General features: G+C 40.1%; 1 protein-coding gene across 1 annotated transcript in view; it reads right to left on the bottom strand.

The window, feature by feature from the left end:
- The window catches only part of INTS7 (integrator complex subunit 7), a 214,713-nt gene that overhangs the window by 159,770 nt on the left and 31,332 nt on the right, over positions 1 to 23,611 (bottom strand). The gene's annotated exons all lie outside the window — the stretch shown is intronic.

Genomic DNA, 23,611 nt, shown 5'->3' with positions numbered 1-23,611 from the left:
AAAGAGAATCTTATAGGCCCATAGCTCTTCTGAATACTGAATATAAAATCTTAGCCTCAATACTAGCAGGTAGACTTCAGAGTGGCCTCACTCATATCATCCATAGTGACCAAGCAGGTTTTCTTAAACATCGTAACTCGGCTTCTAAGATTAGAGAAGTATTAGTAATAACAGAACATCTCTCTCAGAAGATAGCTGCTGGGGAGGAGATAGGGGGCACCTCAGACCTTGCAATAATTGCAATCGATGCCGAGAAAGCCTTTGACTCTGTATATTTTAGCCATATATTTACATCTTTGGCAAAATTCGGAATCTCAGGCAAATTCTTAAATTTCATAAAAAATCTATATAAAAACCCCCACACACAATTAATAATCAATAATTTTTTATCACCTAGTATTGGAATTCAACGGGGTACACGACAGGGCTGCCCCCTATCTCCTCTCATCTTTGATATAGCTATTGAGTCTCTGGCAATAAGGATCCGACAGTCTCTTCAAGGGGTCACAATATTTAAGCACGAAATAAAAATTGCACTTTATGCGGACGATATACTTTTGTATATCTCAAATACAAAGAGGAATATACCCAAACTGATGCATATAATAACTAGGTTTGGGTCTTTTTCCGGATACAAAATAAATGCATCTAAATCAGAGATCTTCTGGCTCAGAAAAAAAAAAAAGATTCACTAATTGATTGCCCATTCAAAGAAGTGATAGAATCATTCAAATACCTGGGAATTATTATCCCAGTTAATCCCTTAGATCTATATAAACTTAATGTAACACCAATCATATTATTGATCCGAGAGAAGTTGAAAGTCTGGTTAAATTTACCGATCTCACTTTCCGGGAGAATTGCGCTATTTAAGATGGTCCTCCTCCCTAAACTTTTATACATTCTGCAGAACACACCAATAATGTTGCTTGAAAAAGACATTCGGTCTCTTAATTCGGCAATTAGAAACTTTATCTGGCAGGGAAGGAGATCCAAAATCTCAATATCTAAAATGTCAGTAGGTAAAGAATCTGGAGGACTGTCTTTGCCAGATATAAGAACCTATAATCTTGCTTTTCTCGCGCGCACGGTGACAGACTGGTTCCTCTCCAAAAACTATGCGACTAATAATCAGCTAGATGAAAACATCTGCTATCCTTTTCTTCCTGCAGGATTGGCCCATTGCGAGCCCAAAGCTCTCCCGCCTGAAATTAAGAATCTTAAAACTATGTCAAATCCCATCAAAGCATGGTGGAAGATAGGGAGCCTTCTAAAAGTGGAGTGTAGCGCCTCACTGTATCTACCCATCCAGGGCAACCCTAGCTTTTGCCCAGGTTTGAACTCGGCAACTTTCAATAAATGGTCCGCTAGAGGCCTGAAGAAAGTTAATCAAATTATCAGGGCAGATACAAAATGTGTGATAACATTCGAGGAACTGAAAAGTGAATTAAATCTAGCAAATAACGAATTTTCGCATATCTGCAATTAAGACATTATACTTCGGAATTAGCGAGAAAAACAGGCTGGAGTTGGACCATGGGAAAAATGGAAAATTGGCTCTTATTAACAAAGAGCGGGCACACATCAATTACATATTGCTATAGATCTATATGTAATATCAAGGGACTAGCTGTATTAGATCAGATAACGTTGGGTTGGAATAGGTTAAATATTTCAAATGACATTGATCCAAAACTTATTCAAAGATCCATTAGAAAAGTATCTCCGGCCACGCTCTCTGCGAACTGGAGAGAGGCACATGTCAAACTCTTGCATAGAGTATATTTCACGCCAGAAAAGGGTCATAAACTACACAATTTAAATTTTAACACATGTCCAAAATGCTCCCTCTTTGCAGCAGATTTAAAACATATGATCTGGAGCTGTCCGAAAATCAGCCAATTTTGGCATAAACTAGAGTACTGGCTCAATAACACGCTGGGGATCTCTCCTCTGGGTCTCACATTCACGCAGATGGTTTTCTGCATAAAAAAGCAGGAAAAGCAACCCCCCCCAGGATAAATTAGTGATTCTCTCAATTTTGGCTGCTAGAAACTTAATAACCAGGTGCTGGAAGAAACATAGGGCCCCCACAATATCAGAAGTAAAAAATTATCTTAAAAAACAATGTATGTTAGAACAGAGAGATACTAATCTAAGCAACGAGGAAGATATCAAGGCATTTTTCAAGAAGTGGTCAGTATTTATCAAAAGCTTTCCAGGCAATGAAATAGAGCATCTGATCTTTCCATTTAGAAACTCAGAGCTGGTGCAGTTAAATGCCTGGTAGTGGGGGGGGGGGGGGGGGGAGAGGGGGAGAGAGAAGTTCCCCCTTTTATACTTTTTTTTTTTTTCCCCTTTGTTTAGTTTTGTTATGTTTCGTTTTATTTGGTTTTTGTTCCTTATTAAACTGTTTAGATCAATTTTTTTTCTCTTGACTCAGTTGTTAAAAATATAAAAATCCAACAACATGGCTAGTTAAACTGTACATGACAAGTACTATTCTTATAAAATACAGGCTGAAGCATGTCTCGAATAGAATAGTTATGTACATATTTTAGTTAAGATGTATATATTAATATATCACATGCTCATAATATAGTGAACTCCACCACCACAGCATGTCGTTCTTGTAAAAGTGGTATACTTAAAGTACAATGTAACACTGTGCATTATCAGAATGTTTCTTTTTTTCTTTCATCTATTTTGCCCTGCGAGGCATAATGATATGTACAGTGTCCCTGCTTTTTGTGTTTATGTGTTGGAAACAAATAAAAGATTATAAAAAAAAATTGCATGCTCTATCTGAATCATGAAAGAAAAAATGTGGGGTTAGTATCCCTTTAATTTTAACTTGAGTGTCCCTTTAATATGTTAAAGCAAATTCACATCCTTTTTACTGCAATTATTTTTCAATAGCCAAACTCCCCATTCGCATTATGTGAAGGAGCCAATCGGGGCTTTAGTCCACAGACCACAAGGCTAGCCACAGTCATAAAGTTAGTATAAGATGCATTGTTTTACAGATGTTATCTAATAAAGCCAGTTAGGAACATATATGTAGAAGAGTTAGCCTTGATGTTTCAACAGGAGGCATTCCAAGATCTAAGAATTAGAAACTGCAAAAATTGTTAAAGCTAAATTACATGAAAAGGGAACAAAATAAATAATGAAAACATACTGCAAAGTTGTTTCATTACACATAACTAAATATTTTATTTAAACATCCCATCCCATCTGCTCAGTAGCTACAACACAATACAACTGCTGTATTAACCTTTGTAAGGATTAAACAGGTGGATACCAACGCAAAAAGTAAATTATCTAACAAATTAGAGCATTTATTATTTGCACTTTACAAGCATACTGTTAGACACTTTTTTTTTTTTAACTCAACCAGCTTTATTGATACACATTAAGAGCATGACAATATAAGCATTATGTGACAAAAAAAGGAGAACTTTACTCCTTTAGCGACCGAGGACGCGTCAGGCACTTCCTACAAAAAGTGTCAGTTAAAGGGACAGTGAACCCAAATTTTTTCTTTTGTGATTCAGATAGAGCATGCAATTTTAAGCAACTTTCTAATTGACTTCTATTATCAAATTTGTCTTTATTCTCTTGGTATCTTTATTTGAAATGCAAGAATGTAAGTTTAGATGCCGGCCCATTTATGGTGAACAAACTGGGTTGTTCTTGTTGATTGGTGGATAAATTCACCCACCAATAAAAAGGTGCTTTCCATGGTTCTGAACCAAAAAAACAAAATTTATGCTTACCTGATAAATTCCTTTCTCCTGTAGTGTGGTCAGTCCACGGGTCATCATTACTTCTGGGATATTAACTCCTCCCCAACAGGAAGTGCAAGAGGATTCACCCAGCAGAGCTGCTATATAGCTCCTCCCCTCTACGTCACCTCCAGTCATTCGACCAAGGGCCAACGAGAAAGGAGAAGCCAAAGGGTGTAGTGGTGACTGGAGTATAATTCAAAAATTTTTTACCTGCCATAAAAAACAGGGCGGGCCGTGGAATGACCACACTACAGGAGAAAGGAATTTATCAGGTAAGCATAAATTTTGTTTTCTCCTGTTAAGTGTGGTCAGTCCACGGGTCATCATTACTTCTGGGATACCAATACCAAAGCTAAAGTACACGGATGACGGGAGGGACAGGCAGGCTCTTTATACGGAAGGAACCACTGCCTGAAGAACCTTTCTCCCAAAAACAGCCTCCGAAGAAGCAAAAGTGTCAAATTTGTAAAATTTGGAAAAAGTATGAAGAGAAGACCAAGTTGCAGCCTTGCAAATCTGTTCAACAGAAGCCTCATTCTTAAAGGCCCAAGTAGAAGCAACAGCTCTAGTAGAATGAGCTGTAATTCTTTCAGGAGGCTGCTGTCCAGCAGTCTCATAGGCTAACCGTATTATGCTACGAAGCCAAAAAGAGAGAGAGGTGGCCGAAGCCTTTTGACCTCTCCTCTGACCAGAATAAACGACAAACAGGGAAGACGTTTGTCGAAAATCCTTAGTTGCCTGTAGATAAAATTTCAGGGCACGGACTACATCTAGATTGTGTAGCAGACGTTCCTTCTTCGAAGAAGGATTAGGACACAAGGATGGAACAACAATCTCTTGATTGATATTCCTGTTAGTGACTACCTTAGGTAAGAACCCAGGCTTAGTACGCAGAACTACCTTGTCTGAATGAAAAATCAGATAAGGAGAATCACAATGTAAGGCAGATAACTTAGAGACTCTTCGAGCCGAGGAAATAGCCATTAAAAACAGAACTTTCCAAGATAACAGCTTGATATCAATGGAATGAAGGGGTTCAAACGGAACACCCTGTAAAACATTAAGAACTAAGTTCAAACTCTATGGCGGAGCAACAGTTTTAAACACAGGCTTGATCCTAGCTAAAGCCTGACAAAAAGCTTGAACGTCCGGAACTTCTGACAGACGTTTGTGTAAAAGAACGGACAGAGCTGAAATCTGTCCCTTTAAGGAACTAGCGGATAAACCCTTTTCTAAACCTTCTTGTAGAAAAGACAATATCCTAGGGATCCTAACCTTACTCCATGAGTAACCCTTGGATTCGCACCAATATAAGTATTTACGCCATATTTTGTGGTAAATCTTTCTGGTAACAGGCTTCCTAGCCTGTATTAAGGTATCAATAACTGACTCAGAAAAACCACGTTTTGATAAAATCAAGCGTTCAATTTCCAAGCAGTCAGCTTCAGAGAAATTAGATTTTGATGTTTGAAGGGACCCTGGATCAGAAGGTCCTGTTTCAGAGGTAGAGACCAAGGTGGACAGGAGGACATGTCCACTAGATCTGCATACCAAGTCCTGCGTGGCCATGCAGGCGCTATTAGAATCACTTATGCTCTCTCCTGTTTGATTCTGGCAATCAATCGAGGAAGCATCGGGAAAGGTGGAAACACATAAGCCATCCCGAAGGTCCAAGGTGCTGTCAAAGCATCTATCAGAATCGCTCCCGGATCCCTGGATCTGGACCCGTAACGAGGAAGCTTGGCGTTCTGTCGAGACGCCATGAGATCTATCTCTGGTTTGCCCCAACGTCGAAGTATTTGGGCAAAGACCTCCGGATGAAGTTCCCACTCCCCCGGATGAAAAGTCTGACGACTTAGGAAATCCGCCTCCCAGTTCTCCACTCCCGGGATGTGGATTGCTGACAGGTGGCAAGAGTGAGACTCTGCCCAGCGAATTATCTTTGATACTTCCATCATTGCTAGGGAGCTTCTTGTCCCTCCCTGATGGTTGATGTAAGCTACAGTCGTGATGTTGTCCGACTGAAACCTGATGAACCCCCGAGTTGTTAACTGGGGCCAAGCCAGAAGGGCATTGACAACTGCTCTCAATTCCAGAATGTTTATTGGCAGGAGACTCTCCTCCTGATTCCATTGTCCCTTCGCCTTCAGAGAATTCCAGACAGCGCCCCAACCTAGTAGGCTGGCGTCTGTTGTTACAATTGTCCAGTCTGGCCTGCTGAATGGCATCCCCCTGGACAGATGTGGCCGAGAAAGCCACCATAGAAGAGAATTTCTGGTCTCTTGATCCAGATTCAGAGTAGGGGACAAGTCTGAGAAATCCCCATTCCACTGACTTAGCATGCACAATTGCAGCGGTCTGAGATGTAGGCGTGCAAAGGGTACTATGTCCATTGCCGCTACCATTAAGCCGATCACCTCCATGCATTGAGCTACTGACGGGTGTTGAATGGAATGAAGGACACGGCATGCATTTTGAAGCTTTGTTAACCTGTCTTCTGTCAGGTAAATCTTCATTTCTACAGAATCTATAAGAGTCCCCAAGAAGGGAACTCTTGTGAGTGGAAAGAGAGAACTCTTCTTTTCGTTCACCTTCCATCCATGCGACCTTAGAAATGCCAGTACTAACTCTGTATGAGACTTGGCAGTTTGAAAGCTTGAAGCTTGTATCAGAATGTCGTCTAGGTACGGAGATACCGAAATTCCTCGCGGTCTTAGTACCGCCAGAAGAGTACCCAGAACCTTTGTGAAGATTCTTGGAGCCGTAGCCAATCCGAATGGAAGAGCTACAAACTGGTAATGCCTGTCTAGGAAGGCAAACCTTAGATACCGGTAATGATCTTTGTGAATCGGTATGTGAAGGTAAGCATCCTTTAAATCCACTGTGGTCATGTACTGACCCTTTTGGATCATGGGTAAGATTGTCCGAATAGTTTCCATTTTGAACGATGGAACTCTTAGGAATTTGTTTAGGATTTTTAAATCCAGGATTGGCCTGAAAGTTCCCTCTTTTTTGGGAACCACAAACAGATTTGAGTAAAACCCTTGTCCTTGTTCCGACCGCGGAACCGGATGGATCACTCCCATTAGTAAAAGATCTTGTACACAGCGTAGAAACGCCTCTTTCTTTATTTGGTTTGTTGACAACCTTGACAGATGAAATCTCCCTTTTGGGGGAGAGGATTTGAAGTCCAGAAGGTATCCCTGAGATATGATCTCTAACGCCCAGGGATCCTGGACATCTCTTGCCCAAGCCTGGGCGAAGAGAGAAAGTCTGCCCCCCACTAGATCCGTTCCCGGATCGGGGGCCCTCAATTCATGCTGTCTTAGGGGCAGCAGCAGGTTTCCTGGCCTGCTTGCCCTTGTTCCAGGACTGGTTAGGTCTCCAGCCTTGTCTGTAGCGAGCAACAGCTCCTTCCTGTTTTGGTGCAGAGGAAGTTGATGCTGCTCCTGCTTTGAAATTACGAAAGGAACGAAAATTAGACTGTCTAGCCTTAGGTTTGGCTCTGTCTTGAGGCAGGGCATGGCCTTTACCTCCTGTAATGTCAGTGATAATTTCTTTCAACCCGGGCCCGAATAAGGTCTGCCCTTTGAAAGGTATATTAAGCAATTTAGATTTAGAAGTAACGTCAGCTGACCAGGATTTTAGCCACAGTGCTCTGCGCGCCTGAATGGCGAATCCGGAATTCTTAGCCGTAAGTTTAGTTAAATGTACTACGGCATCCGAAATAAATGAGTTAGCTAACTTAAGGGCTTTAAGCTTGTGTGTAATCTCATCTAATGGAGCTGATTCAAGTGTCTCTTCCAGAGACTCAAACCAAAATGCTGCTGCAGCCGTGACAGGCGCAATGCATGCAAGAGGTTGCAATATAAAACCTTGTTGAACAAACATTTTCTTAAGGTAACCCTCTAACTTTTTATCCATTGGATCTGAAAAGGCACAGCTATCCTCCACCGGGATAGTGGTATGCTTAGCTAAAGTAGAAACTGCTCCCTCCACCTTAGGGACCGTTTGCCATAAGTCCCGTGTGGTGGCGTCTATTGCAAACATCTTTCTAAATATAGGAGGGGGTGAGAACGGCACACCGGGTCTATCCCACTCCTTAGTAACAATTTCAGTAAGTCTCTTAGGTATAGGAAAAACGTCAGTACTCGACGGTACCGCAAAATATTTATCCAACCTACACATTTTCTCTGGTATTGCAACTGTGTTACAATCATTCAGAACCGCTAACACCTCCCCTAGTAATACACGGAGGTTTTCCAGCTTAAATTTAAAATTTGAAATGTCTGAATCCAGTTTGTTTGGATCAGAACCGTCACCCGCAGAATGAAGCTCTCCGTCCTCATGTTCTGCAAATTGTGACGCAGTGTCTGACATGGCCCTAATATTATCAGCGCACTCTGTTCTCACCCCAGAGTGATCACGCTTACCTCTTAGTTCTGGTAATTTAGCCAAAACTTCAGTCATAACAGTAGCCATATCCTGTAATGTGATTTGTAATGGCCGCCCAGATGTACTCGGCGCTACAATATCACGCACCTCCCGAGCGGGAGATGCAGGTACTGACACGTGAGGCGAGTTAGTCGGCATAACTCTCCCCTCGTTGTTTGGTGAAATATGTTCAATTTGTACAGATTGACTTTTATTTAAAGTAGCATCAATGCAGTTAGTACATAAATTTCTATTGGGCTCCACTTTGGCTTTAGCACATATAGCACAGATATCTTCCTCTGAATCAGACATGTTTAACACACTAGCAAATAAACTAGCAACTTGCAAATACTTTTCAAGTAATTTACTATAATATGAAAACGTACTGTGCCTATAATAAGCACAGAAAAAGTTATGACAGTTGAAAATTAATAAACTGAGAAGTTATAGCATCAAATCTTTGAAAAAACACAATTTTAGCAAAGGATTGCTCCCATTAGCAAAGGATAACTAACCCTGATAGCAAAAAAAAAACAATACAGAAATAAACGTTTTTTATCACAGTCAACTACAATCTCACAGCTCTGCTGTGAGTGATTACCTCCCTCAAAATAAGTTTTGAAGACCCTTGAGTTCTGTAGAGATGAACCGGATCATGCAGGGAAGACAATAAACTTCTGACTGAATTTTTTGATGCGTAGCAAAAGCGCCAAAAAAGGCCCCTCCCCCTCACACACACAACAGTGAGAGAGATCAGTAAACTGTCTTAAATTAAATAAAACGACTGCCAAGTGGAAAAAAATAGTGCCCAAAACATTTTTTCACCCAGTACCTCAGAAAATTAAACGATTTTACATGCCAGCAAAAAAACGTTTAACATTAAATAAATTAAGTGTTATTAAAAAGCCTGTTGCAAGTCCCTGCAAATTAGGCTAAAGTCTTATGTATACAGTATAATTCCAGTGAAGTGCCATTCCCCAGAATACTGAAGTGTAAAATATACATACATGACAGCCTGATACCAGTTGCTGCTACTGCATTTAAGGCTGAGTTTACATTATATCGGTATGGCAGATTTTTCTCATCAATTCCATTGTCAGAAAATAGTAAGCTGCTACATACCTCTTTGCAGATTAATCTGCCCGCTGTCCCCTGATCTGAAGTTTACCTCTCCTCAGATGGCCGAGAAACAGCAATATGATCTTAACTACGCCGGCTAAAATCATAGAAAAAACTCAGGTAGATTCTTCTTCAAATTCTACCAGAGAAGGAATAACACACTCCGGTGCTATTATAAAATAACAAACTTTTGATTGAAGGTATGAAACTAAGTATAATCACCACAGTCCTCTCACACATCCTATCTATTCGTTGGGTGCAAGAGAATGACTGGAGGTGACGTAGAGGGGAGGAGCTATATAGCAGCTCTGCTGGGTGAATCCTCTTGCACTTCCTGTTGGGGAGGAGTTAATATCCCAGAAGTAATGATGACCCGTGGAAGAAAGCAAGAGAATGAAGCAAAATTGATAATGGGTGTAAATTAGAAAGTTGCTTAAAATTGCACGCTCTATCTGAATCACGAAAGAAAAAAAATTGGGTTCAGTGTCCCTTTAAGTACCAAGGGCGTGCCTTACACGTCCTGTGGTTATCTGAGCGCTGGAAGTGATCGAGATCACTTCCAGACGCCCAAACAGTATTGCAGCGATGCCTCGATGTTGAGGCATCCTGCAATACTGTTTCTGACTGCCGGGCTCCGTTTTGATAGCTCCCACGGAGCGATCACTTCTGGTTTCGCTCCACGTGGAGCCCAGCAGTCAGGCAGAGCATCGGAAGCCATTGGGCAGGCTTCTGATGCTCTGACAGTGTGCTGAGTGCCTTGGTGGGTCGACGCACTCCGTAAGATATAAGTAAAAAAATAATAATAATAAAAAAGCCCCATATAGCCCCCCTCCCCCATGAGGCTTAAAAAATTGCACTGCCCAGTGCATTATGGGGCTTCTGGGGGTGGCCCTAGCGTGCCTCATCATAGGGGCAGGCTAGGGTCATCCAATCTGAGCTTACCCCTATAATTACATTTTTAATAATAAAATATCCCATTTGTCTGATCATGTCAATTTCCCAGAGGCAGAACTTTTTTTCATTTTCTGCGACGAGACTTTTTTAGTGAAAATTTTTCTGCAGTGTCTTTAAGAAGCTGGGGTTGCTGTGTTTGTTGCCCTTAGTGTGCATGAGGACAGGTTAATGTACAGCCTGTGTATACACCAAATACACACACACCAAATACACATACCACACTCACGCACCATATACACATACCACACACACACACACACACACACACACACCATATATATGCACACACACCATATACACATCATATATACACACACACACCATATATATATATATATATATTTTTTTTTATTTTTTTTTGCTATTGAAAAGCATTGACTGCTATTGAAAGCATTAGCACATGCATACATTAAAATAGCCAGTAGGTGGAGCTGTCCGCTTGTGTAGCAGCAAACACATGCAAAGAAAAGCAAGCCAGACATGATCAATGGATCAGCTTTCAAAGGAACAAGATCTAGCAGCCACTTCCCTTAGCTGCAGACTCAATGCAGAGAACTGTTTGCAGAAAAAGGCAAGTAAAAAATGTTTTTGTTCATTAAACTTAGTTTGATGATGATACAGTCTGTTGTGTGATTAAACACAGGCAGGCTGAAATTAATCAGTGTATAACCAGACCTGAGCAATGGAGCCGTTTTTAAAGAACAAGATCTAGCAGTCACTTCCCTTAGCTGCAGAAAAATGCAAGTAAAAAAACTTTTTTCTTCATTAAACTTAGTTTGATGATGATACAGTCTGTTGTGTGATTATTTTGTTTTTGTTCATTAAACTTATATTGATGATGATACAGTCTGTGTTTGTGTGATAATTTTATTTGGCGCAGTTTAGCAAATGTTTTTGTTTATTAAACTTAGTTTGATGATGATACAATCTATTTTATTAGGTTAATAATGCTGTTTCACATTTAAAGTCTTCATTTCAAAGCTTTAAAAATAATGTATTGGTGTTACTTATGTCAATTTTGAGAGGGGCCTGGAACCTATCTCCCTCACTTCCCATTGACTTACATTATAAACTGGGTTTCAATTTACAACGGTTTTGATTTACAACCATTCCTTCTGGAACCTAACCCCGGCGTAAACTGGGGGCTACCTGTATATATATATATATATATATATATATATATATATATATATATATATATATATATATATATATATATATATATTGTGTGACAGAACCCCAGGCATAGTAATGGAAAGTGTCTATATTCCCTCAAAAGTTCTGCAGTGCGGGGTATGGTCTGACAACCCCAGGGAGAATTGCTATGTTTGTTTGTCAAATAGAGAAAATAGTTTGCAGGCAGCACATTATGTCAAAAAGTCCAGTCCAGGAATTCTGTCTGACTCAGCTAGCTACTCACCTGCATGTGGTGGTAATTGACAGTAGGTGCTAATAAAATCCCCAGTCAGGGGTTGAGAATAGGGTTGCCACCACGGCCATGTTTTCCTGGACACTTATGAGTTACACATGCTGCAGGGTAAGCAGGGAGGAACATGAATAATGGTGTCCAGCAGCACAATGCATGTTCCCCTCTGCACGCCCTGCAGCATGTGTAACTCATAAGTGTCCAGGAAAACATGGCCGAGGTGGCAACCCTAGTTGAGAGGTAGATTTGCCAGCAGTAAAGGGAAACTGCAAACACTTTCCTGAGAGACTGAGAGGAATTATCTCTAAAGGACAAAGTTTGAAAGGTCTGTGCAATATTACTTTTGTGAAAAGCTACTTAGTGCAGACAGTTGTACTTGTTAGTAAATGCTCAGTGGAGAAAGCCTATTTTGTTTTGTTTATTTTGCCTGTTTTTGCCAGACCTGATAATAAACAGACTGTATTTTATAAAGCTACAACCTTGTGTGGTGTTTCCAGCTTTGAGGACTGTGTGTTTCCAAGATCCCAGGTCACATATGGTGGAGAATGCGGGCAACACACTGATAGTCTGTTAAGGAAACAATACCACACTTAAAATGGAGGAAGTTGTAAAGGCTTTACTACAGGCTACGGCCTCACAGCAACAGGCCACTGCCACACAGCAGCAAGCTACTGCAGCCAGCAAGAAAATATTGCAGTGCTACAAAAACTGGTATTAACACAAAGAGAGGAACAGCAGAATATCACACGTACCATGCAGCAAGAGATTCAAGGCCTATCTGAAAGACTGGGCTGGTGCTGCAGAAATTCCACACCGTTCTAAGACTCTGAGAGTGAGTAACTATTTGCAAAAGATGGTGGCTACAGATGATGTGGAGGCTTACCTGATGGCTTTTGAAAGGACAGCCGAAAGAGAAGGGTGGCCTGCGTCTGAATGGGCAAGTCTCCTTAGTCTCCTTGCGCCATTTCTGAGTGGAGAACCTCAGAAGGCATATTATGATTTGGAGCCTGAGCAGGCCAGTGACTATAAAAAGCTAAAAACAGAAATCTTGGCCAGCCTGGGAGTAATGACAGCAGTGAGGGCCCAGCGATTTCACTCCTGGACTTAGTCAAGACAAAGCCGTGCGGTCACATATGTTTGACTTGATACATCTTGCCAGGAAATGGCTACAGCCAGAGGTCAACTCAGCTAGTCACATTGTGGAACAGCTCGTGATGGATCGGTTCCTGCGAGGATTGCCTGTTTCCCTGCGGTGGTGGGTCAGCCAGAGTGAACCTAAAACTGCTGACGGTCTAGTTGCCCTGGTGGAACGCTATTTGACTGCCGGAGAGTTTCTACAAATCCCCAACCAGGAAAGACCTAGAACCCCGAAGATCCAGAGTCCCAGTAAATTGGGTAAGACTGTTCCGGGGAAAAGGGGGTATCGGGAGGAGCAGATGGGTTTTTAACAGCAAGGGACAAGAGTTTTGTGAGGCAGGAAGGGTCCACAATAGCCTCAAAGATGTTGTCTAATGCTAATATTAAATGTTTTCAGTGTAAAAAGTATGGACATTTTGCAAAGGACTGCCCTGAGAATGATGTTGCTATGGAATGTAATGTTGGCAATATGAGAGACAATTATTCATTATACTCTCGCTCAGTATATGTAATTACCAAAAATTATTGTTTAAATGGCCACCCTTGGTGCACTGTAAGGGTGAAGGGAAATGAAATTAAAGTTTTGCTGGACTCTGGTAGCATGGTTACGCTCATAGACCGGGGTCTGTTGAGAAATACTCCTATTGATAATTACCAGAACCTAGATATTGCTTGTGTCCATGGGGACATACACAAGTATCCAACTGCTAAAGTACTTATTGAAACTCAAAATGGCCCTATAAATCCTAGAGTTGGTTTAGTGGATAAATTAGTCCATGAAATGATAATAGGCAGAGATTTTCCCCATTTTTTGAATCTATGGGATGCTGCTGAGGAAAATTCACCGGATTCAGTAGAGGGCGCTGTTTGTGACTTTCCCTTTTCTGATTTATTGGGGGATGACAGACAAAATAACTCCTGCTAGAGGGAAACGCTCAACCCCTATGGAAACCCTAGTTGGAGGTAATATTGAACAGAATAATACAGGTCAATCTAATATATCTGAACCTGATGTAGAAATAACTGACCTAGAGGTTAGCCCAAGTAACTTTAGGGCTGCACAATGGGAGGATCCAACTTTAGCTGTGGCTAGAAACTATATTTCCATAAGAAATGGCACCCCCATTAATACTGATAAAATGCTCACCTATCCATACTTTGAAGTGGAAAATGATTTATTGTACAGAGTTGGGAAAAAGGAGTCTGTCAAATAGCTGTTGGTACCCCAGGCATATCGACACACTGTATTAAACCTGGCACATAGCCACATACTTGGGGGGCACTTGGGGATTGAAAAAACCAGAGAGAATTTTTATTGGCCAGGTGTAATGGCATCTATCACAAATTATTGTTCTTCTTGTCTTGAATGCCAATTAACTGCCCCTCTTACAGCAAACCGTAGCCCCTTGGTGCCCTTACCCATAATTGAGGTCCCATTTGAACGCATTGGTATGGATTTTGTGGGTCCTCTTGTAAAGTCTGCAAGGGGGCACCAGTAAATATTGGTAATAGTAGACTATGCTACACGTTACCCTGAGGCAATACCCATGCGTACTACTTCAGCAAAAGCAATTGCTAAGGAGTTAATGTTAATGTTCAGCCGTGTTGGGATTCCCAAAGAAATATTAACAGACCAAGGCACTCCATTTATGTTGAGAATTACAAAGGAGTTGTGTAATCTTCTTCATATAAAGCATCTGAAAACATCCGTATATCACCCACAAACTGATGGTCTGGTAGAACTATTTAATAAAACACTAAAGGCTATGCTCAAAAAAAGTAATTGATAAAGATGGGAAAAACTGGGATTTCCTTTTGCCTTATTTAATGTTTTCCATCCGAGAGGTCCCTTAAGCTTCTACTGGGTTTTCGCCCTTTGAACTTTTGTATGGAAGACACCCCAGAGGGTTGCTAGACATAGCTAAGGAGACTTGGGAACAGGAGTCAACCCCTCACAGAAGTGTGATTGAACATATAACTCAGATGCAGGATCGGATGACAGCCATTATGCCCATAGTTAGAGAACACATGGAAAATGCCCAACAGCACCAGCAGAACAGCTATAATAGAAATGCCAGGGTTCGTGTGTTTAACTCAGGAGACAGAGTACTAGTCCTGGTTCCCACTGTAGAGAACAAATTTTTGGCAACATGGCATGGGCCATATGAAGTAATTGACAGAGTGGGGGAAGTAAATTACAAAGTAAGACAGCCTGGAGGCGAAAGGAGGTACAGATTTACCATGTGAATTTACTTAAACCGTGGAAAGAAAGAGAAACACTTGTGGCTATAAAAACAGCAGACCTCCCTACAATGGAGGAGAATGAACCCGTAGTCAATATCCCAGAAACTTTGACTATCCACCAGAAGAGGGAGGTAAAAAACTTCATCAGATTAAATAAAGATGTTTCTCCTCTGTCCCAGGAAGAACTACAATAATAGAGCATGACATTGTCACTGAACCGGGAAAAAGGATCAATCTAAAGCCATATAGAATACCTGAAGCCCAGAGGGAAGCAATCAAATTGGAAGTAAAAAAAATGCTGGACCTTGGGGTAATTGAAGAATCCCAAAGTGACTGGAGTAGCCCAATTGTGCTTGTACCAAAGCCTGATGGCACTATCAGGTTTTGTAATGATTACCGGAAGCTGAATGCAATATCCAAGTTTGATGCATACCCCATGCCAAGGGTTGATGAACTTGTGGAGAGACTCGGGAGAGCCAGGTACCTTACCACATTGGATTTGACCAAGGGTTATTGGCAAGTGCCGCTTACAGGACGGGCAAAGGAAAAAAAGACTGCCTTCTCTACTCCAGATGGGCTCTTCCAATACAAGGTGTTACCTTTAGGCCTACATGGTGCTCCAGCAACATTTCAAAGAATGATGGACCGGATCTTAAGGCCACATGCTCATTATGCTGCAGCTTACTTAGATGACGTGGTCATACATAGCGAAGATTGGGAGTCTCACTTGCCAAAAGTGCAAGCTGTCCTTAATTCCATAAGAAATGCCGGTCTGACAGCAAATCAGAGTAAATGTACCATTGGCTTGGAGGAGGCCAAGTATCTTGGCTATTCCATTGGAAGAGGAATAGTGAAGCCACACCTTGCTAAAGTTGAAGCCATAAGGAATTGGCCACGACCTATGACAAAGAAACAGGTCAGAACATTTCTTGGGCTTGTTGGCTACTACAGAAGGTTTATCTCCAACTTTGCTACTATAGCGGGTCCTTTAACTGACCTCACTAAAGCAAAAGCTCCAGTAATAGTGAAATGGTCCTCTGAAGCTGAACAGGCATTTCAAAATCTCAAGGAAGCCATCTGTAGACAACCAGTGTTAGTCAGCCCTGATTTTTCAAAGGAGTTTGTTCTACAGACGGATGCCTCTGATGTAGGGCTTGGAGCAGTGCTTTTTACAGGAAAGTCAAAGTGAAGAGCACCCAATACTATACCTGAGCCGGAAACTTCAACCTAGAGGAAAGAACTATTCGATTGTTGAAAAGGAGTGTCTAGCAATTAAATGGGCTGTTGAAACTCTCAAATATTATTTGTTGGTCAGAAAATTTAGACTAGTTACTGATCATGCACCTCTCAAATGGATGAGTCAAAATAAGGAAAATAATAGTAGAGTTACACGCTGGTTCCTTGGTTTGCAACCCTCTCTCTTCTCAGTAGAACACAGGGCAGGAAGTAAACAGAGTAATGCTGATGGCCTTTCACGTATGCATACGCTTTTGGCCATGGTCGCTCACCCCACTAGGTCTGAGCTGGCGGGGAGGATGTGTGACAGAACCCAAGGCATAGTAATGGAAGGTGTCTATATTCCTCAAAAGTGCTGCAGTGTGGGGTATGGTCTGACAACTCCAGGGAGAATTGTTATGTTTGTTTGCAACATAGAGAAAATGTGATTTATTTCTGGGTCCCTGGGGTGGAGTATTTGTAGAGTAGGGTGGGCCAGTGCTCCACCCCGCAGTTTGCAGGTAGCACATTATTTCAAAAAGTCCAGTCCAGGAATTCTGTCTGACTAAGCTAGCTACTCACCTGCATGTGGTAATTGACAGCAGGTGCTAATAAAATCCCCAGTCAGGGGTTGAGAGGTAGATTTGCCAGCAGTAAAGGGAAACTGCAAACACTCTCCTGAGAGACTGAGAGGAATTATCTCTAAAGGACAAAGTTTGAAAGGTCTATGCAATATTACTTTTGTGAAAAGCTACTTAGTGCAGACAGTTGTACTTGTTAGTAAGTGCTCAGTGGAGCAAGCCTATTTTGTTTTGTTTATTTTGCCTGTTTATATATATATATATATATATATATATATATATATATATATATATATATACACACATATATACACATATATACACACATATACACAATATATATATATATATATATATATATATATATATGTCACAGGGGAATTGCACTCCTAGCAAATAAGCAATCCAATGCCCTGGGTGCAGCAAACAGATTAAACAAGTATATGAAACAAGTGCACTCCAAGGGATCCTTAAGCAGTCACTTTTATTTAGTGAACGTTTTCGGACATAATATAGTCCGTCTTCAGACCAAAAGTGTTATATATATATGAGATAAGGAAAGGAGGGCACTCTCAGGATTTGTGCAACTTGCATAACAGCAAATAGAATATCATTTACTGTACATAGCAACAACATAGTACAGTCGTAAGTCGACGTTTCGGCTTACATAGAAGCCTTCATCAGGACAAGCAGAAAACTCAAATCGGCATACTGTGCCGTGTTCAACGCACCAGGAAAAACAGATGATATATATACACACACACACTATATATATATATATATATATATATATATATATATATATATATGTATACACATACATACACACACTTATTGGCTTTGCTCCTACACTCCTAGAATACATTTGTTAAGCCCTTACTTACCTTTTCTGCAATGTGCTTTTACCCTTTACCACACTGGAATTTAGGAAGTGGAAGGAAATTGAAAAGAGAGGAACAAAGCAAATATTTCCATTGAGATAGAACAGTGACACCTGCAGGCAGAAATTAAAAGTGTAGGCAAAAAAAATGTTTTAACTGCCACTGCCGTTCTTTCTGCAGAGACCCTTCAGTTTCTGCAATAAGAACGCAGATCACACAGTGTTCTGCCTTGGGGGTCAATATTAGTAAATATTGACTCTGACCAGTGTGGATGTCCCTCCCTCTCCGAGAGAGAGAGAGAGAGAGAGAGAAAAAAAGAGAGAGAGAGATTTAGCTAATATACTTGTTAAAAATTGTGAGACAAAAGGTTCATTTCAGAGCCATTAACCCCTAGCTTGCCAGTGATCACTATAAATCACTGGCACTAGCACAGCAACTCTTTTTTTGCTCTCTGTGCATTTTTTAGGGGATTAATATATTTTAGTAATTTTTTGTGAGACCCAAAGGCTCTTTTCAGAGCCATTTAGCTAGTTTTAATTATTTTTTGTAAACCCCTAGCTTGCCAGTGATCACTATAAATCACTGGCTCTTGCACAACAGCACTTGGTTAAAAAAGAATTTAGTAATTTTTTTGAGACCCAAAGGCTCTTTTCAGAGCCATTTAGTTATTCTGTGACAGATAAAAATAAATCATGTCACAGAGAGCATATAGTGCTGAGAAAGTGTATGCCTCCAATTTTGACCCTACCATATGCTCAGATGCATCATTAGATACAGTTTCAACTGATAGTGATGTATCTGTGACTGCTAGCCCCCCTGCCAGAAGGAGACGTGTTGCTCCAGCTGGCATTGCTGGTGAAGAGTGGGTAACGCCTCATCACCAGAGGCCAGATATTCCACCCTTCACTGCAAATCAATCAATGTGGATGTGGCAGGACTTAGCCCCCAACAGTTTATGGAGGTGTTTCTGGGCGATGATGTATGGGGAACATTGTCGCCCAAACTAATTTATATGCCCATTTATATTCCCATCAGTTCCGTGCTGCAAAGACTGACACTTATTTAACAATGCAGTAATGGGCCCCCAGCGATGTGCCAGAATTTAAAAAATTCTGTGCATTGACTATGCTGATGGGCATCATAAAGAAACCCTCCATTCGCTCCTACTGGAGCAGTAGCCCCATTTGCTCTAACCCCATTTTCTTCCAGTGTATGTTGAGGAAGAGGTATGAAATGATTCTACATTTAGTGCACTTCAGAGACAACAGCCTGTGCCCCCCTAGGGAGCATCCCCAGTTTGACAGGCTGCATAAAATCCGCCCCCTGATTACCCACTTTGCTGCCAGGTTTGCAGAGGCTTATACACCTGGAAGGAATATATGTGTGGATGAATTCCTGATGAAGTATAAGGGAAGGCTCGGATTTAAGCAGTATATTCCTTCCAAGTGCTCTAGGTATAGAGTATAGGTGTATAAGCTCTGTGAGAGCGAGTCTGAGTATACTCAGGCCTTTCGGGTGTACGAGGGAAAAGATATCCACCTTGACCCTCAAGGCTGCCCAGAACATATGGGAACCACTGGCAAGATTGTCTTGGACCTGATATTACCCCTGATGAACAAAGGGTACCACTTGTATTTAGATAATTTTGTTCAAGCTACTGTATTGTTTTGATACAGTAGCTTGCAGTATAATTCGAAAGAACCGTGCAGGTTTCCCAGGACAACTTGGATGCACCAGGCTACGAAGGGGGGAGACCTCAGCTCTGCGCCAAGAGGATCTGTTGGCAGTTAAAGTGAAAGTAAACTCAGGCTATACGTTATTAACATTTCAAATATATATTAAACATAAAGGTTATTTTAATTCATCATTTTATTTGCAGCCTTTTCTAAATTTTTCTTTTCAAAATAAGTTTTCCCAAGTCTCTCAGCGATCCTCCAGCTGCATGTAAAAAAAATGTTTCCTTTGTGGCGACGAATCCAGCCGTATCGAACTGATTGGGTCCCCCATTGGCGTCTAAATCAGTTCAATATATGCCCCCGGCTTGTAATGCGCATGCGGCTAACTCTGAAGTCTGTTTGTCTCAAAGCGCATTCATGTAAGCCGAATGCGCATTACCAAAGGGAATCCCCTACTATGCTTACATTATAAGTTTTGCTCGTTGTAGTCTTTGGGGAATCCCTCAATGCAGACACACTGCTAGTACGATCTCCATTAAAATACTAAACAATGAATTTATCGTAGCGGAGATCGTAAGATTGCGCATACATTACTTGAGTATGAGCATGCTTCCTTATGTATGTGGTGGTTGGGACCGCTGATCAAAGTAAGAACGATGAAGCCGGAAGAAAGGGAGGGGGCGGAAGGAACATACCACAGAGTAAGATCGCATTTATATAAATATTTCCAAAAATGTAAAAAAATAAAAAAATAACAAAGTTAGCGACGTGAACTTGTTTATAGTCAATTAAAACTAAAGTCAATATGGTAAAATGTACTTTCACTTTAAGTACAGAGACAAGAAGGATGTGTACCTTCTTATCACCATCCACAATGAGAGGACTGTGGAGGTCTCTGTACGTGGCAGAGCTAAGACCACAAGGAAGACAGTGTGCATCAAAGCTTATAACCGGCATATGGGTGGGGTTGATCTGGCAGATCAGCTGCTGCAGCCCTACCTAATTATCCTTAAAGGGACAGTCTAGTATAAATTAAACTTTCATTATTCAGATAGGACTTTTAATTTTAATCAACTTTCCAATTTACTTTTATCATCAAATTTGCTTGTTTCTCTTGGTATTCTTAGTTTAAACTAAACATAGGTAGGCTCATATGTCAATTTCTAAGCCTTTGAGGGCTGCCTCTTATCACATGCTTTTTAAATCTCTTTTCAACACAAAGAGACAGAAAGTACACGTGGGCCATATAGATAACACTGTGTACAGGCACAGGGGGTTATTTAAGATTTAGCACAAAACAATGCTAAAAATTATTGGCTGAATAAAATTAACAGGAAAGAGATTAAATTAGATAAAGATGATATTCTGTTTATGTTTCAAACCCCCAAGTCACAAGTAAATTTTAGATTTGTGAATACGGTAATACTAGTAGGGAGATCATTAATATTGAAATACTGGAAAGCCAAAAAATGCCCCAATTTGGTAGAGTGTATTAATAAAATTAAGGGACAATTGATAGTAGAACAATATGATACATCAGTTAACTCCGAATCGCAAATTCAAACGTTTCCTTGGTAAATGGAAAACGTTTATCCAGTCATTTTCCAAGGAATTCAGAAACTTTGACTAACGCGATTGTTAGAAATGTATTCCCTAGCTGTGACTAGGCTAGGTATGGACTGGGAGGACGGGGGCCGGAGTGGGTAGGGAGACGGAGGGGCGCAGAATTAAATTTTTTTTTTCTATTTATTTTTCCTTATTTTTCTTAAATGTATTTTATGTTTATTTGTTTGTTGGATTAAAAGAATTTAAGCAGACGCAGGATCTATTTAGGTTGTAACAGCATTAAATTAGAGAGGAATGCAAATGCAAGTTGTTGGGAATAAGTAGGGAAGAAATTAAGTATCTCTGAAGTTCATGTATAAGTTTGTTTTGATTATTCATCCCTCTTATTTGCAATATATTATGGGATATAAGACAGCCTTGCAAGGCTTGATTTCTGTTTAAACATTCATTGCGTCTGTATTATCTGTATGTACAATAAAAACATTTAAAAAAAAAAAATAATAATGTTAAATTTAAGACAATAGATAAAACAGTCACAGTCATGTGATCAGGGGGCTGGAAGAAGGTTCCTAGATACAAGGTAACCACAGAGGTAAAAAGTATATTAATAAAACTGTTGGTTATGCAAAACTGGGGAATGGGTAATAAAGGGATTATCTATCTTTTAAAACAATAACAATTCTATCGTAGACTGTCCTTTTAAGACAACGCCCTGGTACAAAAAGGTTGCAATTTACTTAATGCAGATTGCAACCCACAACGCTTTTTTGTTGTTCAAAAAAGCAAATCACACAATGGTAATTATTTAAAAAAAAAAATTACATTTGACTTTTTTTTGGGGGGGGGGTTGGTTACGTTTACTGTTACTGAGTTTGTTTGTTTTTACTTTTACTGTGCCAGATTTTTAAATTTCACTGTTCTAATTTTTATAAGTTCTAAAATTGGTGCTGTATTTTACCAAAACCCCTGTCAAAACTATGCATGGGTGTACTCAGGGGGTCTTGCAGAAAACAACAGGCTCTCCTAAATCATAGTCAAAAAGCAATGTGTGTGTAAAAATGAAAATTGAAAAATTACCACCATACACTTTCTCCAATCTTTATGGCTAAAACGGATGCATCAAAGCACTCCATATACAATACCTTGGGGTGTCAACGTTTCAAATGTGTGTCAATAAATAAAACTGGGGTATGCAATAGGCCCAAAACTAAAGATAGGTCTATCAGAAGAAATACTCTCACTTTTAACTAAAATTACAAGTCATAAAATTGTAACAAAACCTTCCCAAAATCCTGGCAAACCTATGCATGGGGGGGCATGGGTATATTTAGGAGGTTTTGCAGAAAACAACCTGGAGTGTTTTCTTGCAATAACTTACAACACGCTCTCCTTAATCACAGTCAAAAATCAATGCGTGTGTAAAAATAAAAAAATACCACCACATACATTTCTCCATTTTTTTGGGCTAAAACAGTTGCATCAAAGGCATCAAAACACTCCATATACAATACATTGGGGTGTCAGCTTTTCAAATATATGCACGTTCATGGCAAGCAAATAAATTGGGGTATGTAAAAAGGCCCCCAAAAAGATAGGCAAAAAAGATTTGTTAAATGTGAAAAAAAAATCACAAACACATGTCAGAAGTTTGGCATTGCACCTCCCAAACAAGCAAACAAACCTATGCATAGGTGGTATCACTGTATTTAGGAGATGTTGCTGAACACATATTGGGGGTGTTCTTTGGCAGTAACAAATAACAGGAGTTGAAAATCTATGCCTAAAGTACAATGTGTGTGAAAAATAACACAAAAAAACGACTACCCAAAAGTTTGACAAAGACTGGTGGTTGACTTAGTGCATGGAAAGTTTTAAAATACTAGCTTTTCAAATACCCTAGGGTGTCTACATTTCAAAAATATATGGTTTAATAGAGGTAAATTACATTGGCCAGCTTCAAAAATGCCACAAATAGGACATGGAAAACTGGAATGCGCCCCCTAAACATAAGGCCTTTTAGCCCCCAGAGAAACCAACAAACCTATTCATGGGTGGTATGATGGTATCACTGTACTCAGGAGATGTTGTTGAACACATATTGGGGTTTTCTTTGGCAGTAACCCTTAACGTTCTCAGTACATGTATTCTTAAATTGCTATTTTTTAAAAAAAACTTTGGCATAGATTGGTGGTAAAATGGTTGCATGAAAAGAGTAAAAATACCCTAAGTTTAAAACCTTAGGTTGTCTTCTTTAAAAAAAAATATGCATGTGAAGGGTTATTCAGGGATTCCTGACAGATATCAGTGTTCCAATGTAACTATCGCTAATTTTGAAAAATAATGGTTTGGAAATAGCAAAGTGCTACTTGTACTTATTGCCCTATAACTTGCAAAGAAAACAAAGAACATGTAAACATTGGGTATTTCTAAACTCAGGCCAAAATTTAGAAACCATTTAGCATGAGTGTTTTTTGGTGGTTGTAGATGTGTAACAGATTTTGGGGGTCAAAGTTAAAAAAAGTGTGTTTTTTTCAATTAATCATATTTCATAATTTTTTTATAGTAAATTAGAAGATATGATGAAAAT

Source organism: Bombina bombina, chromosome 4, assembly GCF_027579735.1.
Source record: "Bombina bombina isolate aBomBom1 chromosome 4, aBomBom1.pri, whole genome shotgun sequence".
In the NCBI taxonomy this organism is placed as follows: domain Eukaryota; kingdom Metazoa; phylum Chordata; class Amphibia; order Anura; family Bombinatoridae; genus Bombina; species Bombina bombina.
This window is presented reverse-complemented; position numbering and strand designations above follow the sequence as displayed.